The 8,562-nt window shown below is 36.0% G+C and overlaps 1 pseudogene; it reads left to right on the top strand.

The window, feature by feature from the left end:
* Positions 1-550: 550 nt before the first annotated feature.
* On the top strand, positions 551-3,146 carry LOC102396621 (annotated as a pseudogene).
* The last annotated feature ends 5,416 nt before the right edge of the window (positions 3,147-8,562 follow it).

The following is an 8,562-nucleotide window of genomic DNA, read 5'->3' as shown; positions in this document are numbered from 1 at the left end:
TAATGCCACCCAACCATCTTGTCCTCTGTTGCTTCCTTCTCCTCTTGCCCTCAATTTTTCCCAGCATCAGGGTCTTTTACAATCAGTCAGCTCTTCCTATTAGGTCCCCAAAGTACTGGAATTTCAGCATCAGTACTTCCAATGAATATTCAGAACTGATTTCCTTTAGGATTGATTGCTTTGATCTCCTTGCTATCCAAGGGACTCTCTTTGAAAGCATCAGTTCTTAGACAATCAGCTTTCTTTATGGCTCAACTCTCACATCCATACATGACTACTAGAAAAAAACAGCTTTGACTATATAGACCTTTGTTGACAAAGTGATATCTCTGTTTTTTAATACACTGTCTAGGTTTATCATAGTTATTCTTACAAGGAGCAAGCATCTTTTAATTTTGTGACTGCAATCACCATCCACATTGATTTTGGAGCCCGAGAAAATGAAATCTGACACTGTTTCCATATTTCCACCATCTATTTCCTATGATGTGATAGGAATGGACACCATGATCTTCATTTTTTGAATGTTAAGAGCATTAGAATAATTATAATGTCAACAGGAAAAAACTTGCAAGGTAAGTCTGGCTATAATTTCCAACAAGGTAGAACTTTCTTAAAAGGAGTTATCTCAAATGAATAAAGAAATCTTTGGATGGCTATCTAGAATGAAATAAATAAAATGGACATTTATGTGATTAAAACAAAATTTGATATTACTACACTACTTCAGGTTAAATAGGCCAAAAGGGACCAGCTACTGGTACCCCATGTTAAAAGCCAAGCAAGTCTTTCAATTTACCTCAGTTTTAAAATATATGTTTAAAGGAGCTAGAAAATTTTACACTGAGATATCTGGCAAGCAATAATTTGATATAACAGTTAGGCCAAAGGGCCTGGCCTCCTTGGCTCAATGCCATTCTTGGGATCCCAGAGCTTTTTATTTAAAAGTAGATAAAATGGACAGGGAGCAGCCACAGAAACAACACCAAAAATTTTCTGAAACTCCTCCTCTAAGAAAAAAACATGTTGCTGCTACTGCTAAGTCACTTCAGTCGTGTCTGACTCTGTGCGACCCCATAGATGGCAGCCCACCAGGCTCTGCCATCCCTGGGATTCTCCAGACAAGAACACTGGAGTGGGTTGCCATTTCCTTCTCCAATGCATGAAAGTGAAAAGTGAAAAGGAAGTCACTCAGTCGTGTCTGACTCTTCGTGACCCCATGGACTGAAGCCTACCAGGCTCCTCCGTCCATGGGATTTTCCAGGCAAGAGTACTGGAGTGGGTTGCCATTGCCTTCTCCAAAAGCAGGTTGATCAGATCCTAAAGAAAGCTAAAGTTAAAGGTATAAAAGTCAATAGAATTTAGATGAAAGTATATAAAATTGGTATATTTAAATGCACTTCTATAAGATAATTGCATCTCTTGTTTAATTATATTGTAGAATAGACATGTTTCATTGGGGAATAATTCCCCAGTGTGCTGTCAAAAGACAAGGCATATACATTGCCACAAAGAGAATATTAACTGAACACACTAAACAGTAGAGTTATCTGGACTATATAAAGTAAATAAAAACTAAAAACTATGTTCTCTGTCTCGCTGTGACTGGCTGAGGAAGCACTGTAGCACAGGCACGGTAGCCTTGCAGGGCTACTACAGCACTAGGGTGCCAGTTGGTCCTGCCCAGAACACTTCAGTTCTTCCCTGGAAAGATATATTTAATAACTGATTGGTGTGTCCCTTGAATACAAGAAAATGGAAAATGAACAGAGGAAACCTTTACCAAAACCAGTGTCAAATTTGGTAAATGCCCTGCTGAAGATATGGAAGAGGAACAGCTTTTAAAAGACTTAGAAACACTGATGAAATGGTTGAATTATGCATTCTGCTTCAAAGCAAGAATGCTGGGGCAGTGATAGGAAAAGGAGGCAAGAATATTAAGGCTCTCCGTACAGACTACAATTGCCAGTGTTTCAGTCCCAGACAGCACTGACCCCTAGCACATATTGAGTATCAGTGCTGATATTGAAATGATTGGAGAATTTCTGAAGAAAATCATCCCTACCTTGGAAGACGGCCTGCAGTTGCCATCACCCACCGAAACCAGCCAGCTCCCACTCTAATCTGATGTTGTGGAATGCTTAAATTGCCAACACTATAAAGGAAGCGACTTTGACTGTAATATGGGACTATTGATTCATCAGGGCACAGCAGGAGGAATTATTGGAGTCAAAGGTGCTAAAATCAAAGAACTTTGAGAGAACACTCAGACAACAGTCAAGCTTTTCCAGGAATGTTGTCCTCAATCTACTGACAGAGTTGTTCTTATTGGGGGAAAACCTGATAGGTTTGGACAGTTCATAAAGATCATCCTTGATCTTATATCTAAGTCTCCCATTAAAGGACACGCTCAACCTCATGATCCCAATTTTTATGATGAAATCTATATTTATTGTGGCTTTACAATGATGTTTGATGACCACCGTGGACATCCTGTGGGAATTCCCATTCAGGGAAGAGGTAGCTTTGACGGAATGCTACCTGGTCTGGGTGGGGATCCCATGCCTCCTTCCAGAAGAGATTATGATGATATGAGACCTTGTCAAGGACCTCTTTAACCCCCTCCTGGATGAGTTGGCTGGGGTGGTAGTAGAGTTCGGAATTTTCCTCTTCCACCACCACCACCACCTAGAGAAGGAGATTTAATGGCCTATTACAGAAGAGGAAGACCTGGACACCGTTACCATGGCATGATTGGTTTCAGTGCTGATGAAACCTGGGACTCTGCAATAGACACATGGAGCCCCTCAGAGTGGTAGATGGCCTCTGAACCACAGGGTGGCTCTGGATATGATTATTCCTATGCAGGGGGTCGTGCCTCATATGGTGATCTTGGTTGGCCTATTATTACAGCAAAAGTAACTATTCCCAAAGATTTGGCTGGATCTTATGGGCAAAGGTGGTAAGTGGATTAAACAAATCAGTCATGAGTCAAAAGCTTCCATCATAACTGAGGAGCCTTTAGAAGGATCCAAAGATCAGATCATTACCATTACAGGAACATAGGATCAGATATAAAATGCACAGTATTTGCTGCAAATCAGTGTGAAGCAGTATTCTGGAAAGTTTTTCTAAGACTAGTGAAGAACTGATGGAGAGGGAAAAGGCAACCTCCAGTACTCTTACCTAGAGAATCCTACGGACAGAGGAGCCTGGTGGGCTGCCCTCTACGGGGTCGCACAGAGTCAGACAGACTGAAGCAACTTAGCAGCAGGAGCAGCAGCAGCAGCAGTGAAGAACTGAAGGAGTCCTGCATCTTTTTTTGTTGTTTGCTTGATCTGCTTCTGTTTAAAAAGCCAACATCCCTCTGCTTCATAGGTATTCTGCATTTGAGATGTAGTAAAATATTTGCTATTCACCAGATGTAATGTTTTAGTTCCTTACAAACAGGGTTGGGGGTGGGGGAGGGTGTCCAAAAACTAACATTGAAATTTTGAAACAGCAGCAAAGTGCAGTGAATTTTAATTTTTGTTCATTGTTGGTGGTTTAAAGAGGTCCCCACCCCAGCCCATGTAATTATTGTGAACATTTTGCTTTGTGGTCACTGTAACATTTGGGGTGGTGGGACAGGGAGGAAAAGTAACAGTAGTCCATATGTTTCTGGCTTCTATTCAGAGCAGTGTGCAGAATGTAATGCTCTTTTGTAAGAAACATTTTATGATTTTTAAAATAAATTTAGTGAACCTATTTTTGGTGGTCATTTTTTTTTAAGATGGACATTTTTCAAATGGCTGAATTCCCCCCAACCTACCCCCAAATGTAACACTAAGTTTAATTATCAGTCCTCTGTTGGATATAAAAAAATGGCATCTCTTCTTGGACTTAGGCAAAATATCTTGACATACTCAGTTCTGGTGATTCTTAACAATTTGAAAGCCCATTGCTTGGGAGGAAATTCCACCACACATTCATGCTTATAATAAGCTGGGGATTTTTGTTTGTTTTTGCAAATACTTGCCCCTACTTTGCAACAATTTTCTGTTTGTGAAGAACCAAAGTGGGGAGCAACACAATTAATGGAATACTGGTATAAGTATATACCAGAAGCTTAATAGCAAGTTTTATTAATCAGAATAATAGTTATGTAAGTGACTGATGCTAAATTCTGATTGTTTTTATTAGATAACTTCTCACCTATAGATTTAAACTATCAGATTGGTTGTGTCTCTTAGCTAAATTTTGTAAAATATATACATATGTATGTATATATTCTTGTTTTTCCACTGTATGCAAATTGAAAGAAAAAGATATACCTTTCTCTGTTGTATGTTGGGTTATGTAGGAAATGTTTGTGAAAAATTCAAAAAAAGATGAAAAATTTCTGTGGATGTTTTGTGTAGTATCTCTTGGCATTTGTATAAATAGTTGAAAGTTCACTACAGAATAAAACTCCCATAATGTTAGATTTGATGTGTGCCCAATTTTGAACAAGGGTTGATTGACACCTGTAACATTTGTTAAAAAGTTCCTCTCATAAGGAAATAAAATAATCTTAAATTATGTAAAAAAAAAATAGAAACTAACATACAAGGGCTAATAAGATAAAGATAGTGATTTTACTTTGGGTTTAATTTGTAGCCTTAGAAAGATGTTTGCTGAGTGCCTCATACAAACCTTTGAAAACATGACAAATTAAGCTCTAAAATTCTAAAACATAATACCAGTAAAATAAATTTCTGTTTCATTAGAATCTTGTCACTGATACTAGTATCTTTAGCTGACAGAATCATTCTTTGGGAAACTAAAAACAACTGACTTTCTCTTGCAAATCTCTAAAAGCCAGAAATGTAAAAATAGGCTACAAGGACTTATTTAACTCAGTCAGACAGGACCTGAAACAAAGAGGGGGAAAGTGGCAGTTTTAAAATTCAAATCTCTGGGAATTACCCCTCAGCACAGATAGTAACTCTAGTCATCTCAACAAACAACTTTAATGCACTCCAACTATTTGTAAGGTAGTAAGTTTACATCCTAACACCTGACTCATAACTAGCTTTTAAGTGAAGCCATGAGATCCCTATCTTTGATTGTTTGTGTCTGTGTACAAATTATACATATGAGATTTCTCTACTTTTAAAAGTTATTATCAAAATTGGATTTATAAATAACTCTATTTATTTTTAATAAAAAGTGCTTACATTTAAAGAAACTGGCCAAAACAGCTTTCGAATTCATGTGAACTGAGAACTATTCAATATTAAATTGATATCTGATACTAATGTTTGTTGATCTAATGAATATAAGACATGTCATTAAAAGTCATCAAAAACTAAGTATAATACTTCATTTTACTTAGGCTTAATTAATAAGACTTACTATATCTGTTACAAGGAAAATAATATGATGAAACTTTAAAGTAAATATGAGATAATAACTTTAGGATAAACTCTTTAAAATAATTATATCTTAGAAATGCCTACTTAAAATGACCTCTCCATATATTTAGTAACTTAAAGTTCTAAAACTGTGCTAGTTTAAGTGATGGAAGTTTATTAAATAGCTAAAAGACATGGAGATATCAATTACTAAATAGAGAAATTAAAGGTATTTAGGACTATTAATGGAAATATTTGGTGTCACCCTGAGATGTTCTCTATAAAAAAGACAATTGTTTTAAAAAAATTATTCCTTGTGTTTATGATCACCAATCTATAGAATGCTAGTGTGAAAAACTGTTCATAATTGCTTAATTCTTAGTTTTTACTAAAAAATTAAGGGTTTAAGAGTTGAGGATTCTAATTTAAACATATAATTTAAAACTATTAAAAACAATATAGTAGCATCTCAGTAAACAGGGCAAAGTAGAATGTGTGTTTTTGGTAAGAAAGTATGAGGAATGAAGCTACATTTTATTGAAGAAAAAGAAGAAATTAGTATTATTTGACGGAAAATGAGAGACAGACTAGATACAGAAGTGATGAAAGATTGTGGAAAAGAATCCTGAAGAGAAAAAAGCTCTATATATAGTCAGGATTAACTAAATTTAGATTAAAGTTAATTAAATGGATTTTGTTGAGTGAACTATTGCAGGATTACAATTTGTTTTCTCTCTGTTAGAAGTGCTCCTTTTTGATAACAGACTGTGTGAGTTTTTGCACTCTTAAGTGCTATATACTTGTTTTGTTTTGATTTTTTTTTAATTTAAATTTATTTATTTTAACAGCTGGTTAAATAAGTATCCTTTCATTGATCTAAGATCCTGTTGTGTTTTAAAACATTTTTGATACTTCTAACTAACTTTCAAAATATCAAAGTTTTACTAAGCTTTTTTAGTCTTCTTTAACTCTGGGCTACTTCAAAGAAACATCTCTGTGACATACCAGAAAAGAATGGTAAACTAAGTTTATTTTACATTTTTAATTTAGAAACATTGTCAAATGACTGGAGGTAAGCTTTAGGCTGCAATGTATGGATAAAGGTCATTAAGATAAATCCAAAATTTATATGAAATCCATAACATCTGATATGTCCTGATATAATGTTATCAGTCATAATTGCAATGATTATCCTAAAATGTTATATGTTTCAGAAATATCCAAGTTTCCTGTTAATTGCATTGTACTCACATTTTTAACCATGCTACTTTACATTTTGTCCTTTATAAACTAGCATAATTTTACACTGCTTTTACAAAATGGAGGTTTTCAAAAAGACTCATTAAAAATTACAAGAACTATTTAAACAAATGTAAGTTTCTGAGAGCCTTTAAGTAATGTCATTGAGCTGGATAATAAATGACAAACTAATAAAAAACCTGATTACTTCAGATCAACAGAAATCAATTACATGGGACTAAGTGAACTGATAAATATGATTAATAACTTTGACTTTGAAAAATATACTAGCTTAAATCTGTTTCCCAGTAACCTTTTCTCCCTTATGCCTTGACCTGCAAGTTGATAAAGTATGTCTCTGTAAACAAAATTAAAGCAGTTATCTTTTCCTCTCTACCTGATCCTGCCAAAATTTGGCTTCTCCAGCTGGCTCTCCTATGCACTTATGGTTTACTGCAACTAGACTGCAACTAGTTATACTAATAATTGTTTTAATTTGCTCTTTGTTTCCAAATTATTTATGCCATTGTCTCTCCACTACAATATGACTTTGTCAATGTTACTAACTACATTACTTCTTTTTTTTTTTTTTTATAAGATTATCTTCTCTTACACTATGTATCCAGGCCTCCAATAAATATAGTGGTGACTAGATAAAGTAATTAATCAGATATACAGATCTCTATAGAATCAATAGTTATAATGGTGTGATTCTAAGTACAAGAAGAGCAACAAGGGAACTATCTCCTGGATCCGTTAGAAGATAGAAGATCCAGGAAATCTTTTATTATCTATCAATAGGCCTAATCCAGAAATTAACACCTGGAGTGGCAGAACTTTCAGCTGATCTAGGATGAACACCCAAGCACCATGGGAAAAAAATTAGTCAGAAAATATCTCCCTAACACTCACTGGTCAAATTTCCTTACCATGAGGAGAGACTGAAAAATGGAGTATTTCCTGCCATGCCAATAAACAAGGATGTCACAGCCATCAGCGATCCTGGTCCTCCAAATGTGAATTTCTGAGCCCAGAGAGTGCCTAGAAGGGAGAATAATATCTGCTATCTAGTATGGCACCCCACTCCAATACTGTTGCCCGGAAAATCCCATGGATGGAGGAGCCTGGTAGGCTGCAGTCCATGGGGTCACTAAGAGTCAGACACGACTGAGCGACTTCCCTTTTACTTTCCACTTTCATGCATTGGAGAAGGAAATGGCAACCCACTCCAGTGTTCTTGCCTGGAGAATCCCATGGATGGAGAAGCCTGGTAGGCTGCAGTCCATGGGGTCGCACAGAGTCAGACACGACTGAGGCGACTAAGCAGCAGCAGCAGCCATCAGTCTGTAGCCACTTCCTGTCAAGCTTGGGGGATAGGAAAAATGCAGGATACTGGCTTCAGTTAGCTGAAATACATATGAAAGTAATGATTTCACTGAGCCTAGACTCTTGTGTCTTCCCATACACAGAAAAAGCTAAATTCCTTAACTTGAGATATCTGATTTTTCTTAATTAGCAGTGATCTTCTGATGTTCAGTCTACTTGCCCTTTGTTGCAAACTTCTATATGAGCTGACTCCTCCCACCACTGCCTCAGAGCACTTCTCTCAGGGTTACTTGAAATGCTGTATCCTGGTCTTGAGGCCTAAAAATTCCCACCAAATAAAACATAACTCTCAAATTTTAGGTTTGGACATTTTTTTTTTTTAAGTTTACACTACTTATATTAAAATAAATTCTTTTGAATTATTACCTTAATTATTTTGTGAGCAGTAAAACTGAGTTTAGCAAAGGTTAAGGAACATTTCAGAGGCTCTGTATCTAACAAATGATAAATTTAGACATTCCACAAAAACAATAGGCAGAGTCAGGTTATTTTTATTCAATATGTTTTCTCAAATTCTATGACAAATCAATATGTAGCCGTGAATATAACTGCTAAAACCAAG

Source organism: Bubalus bubalis, chromosome 13 (assembly GCF_019923935.1).
Source record: "Bubalus bubalis isolate 160015118507 breed Murrah chromosome 13, NDDB_SH_1, whole genome shotgun sequence".
Classification (NCBI taxonomy): Eukaryota; Metazoa; Chordata; class Mammalia; order Artiodactyla; family Bovidae; genus Bubalus; species Bubalus bubalis.
The sequence above is the reverse complement of the archived record's forward strand: the minus strand, read 5'-3'. Positions and strand labels throughout refer to the sequence as shown.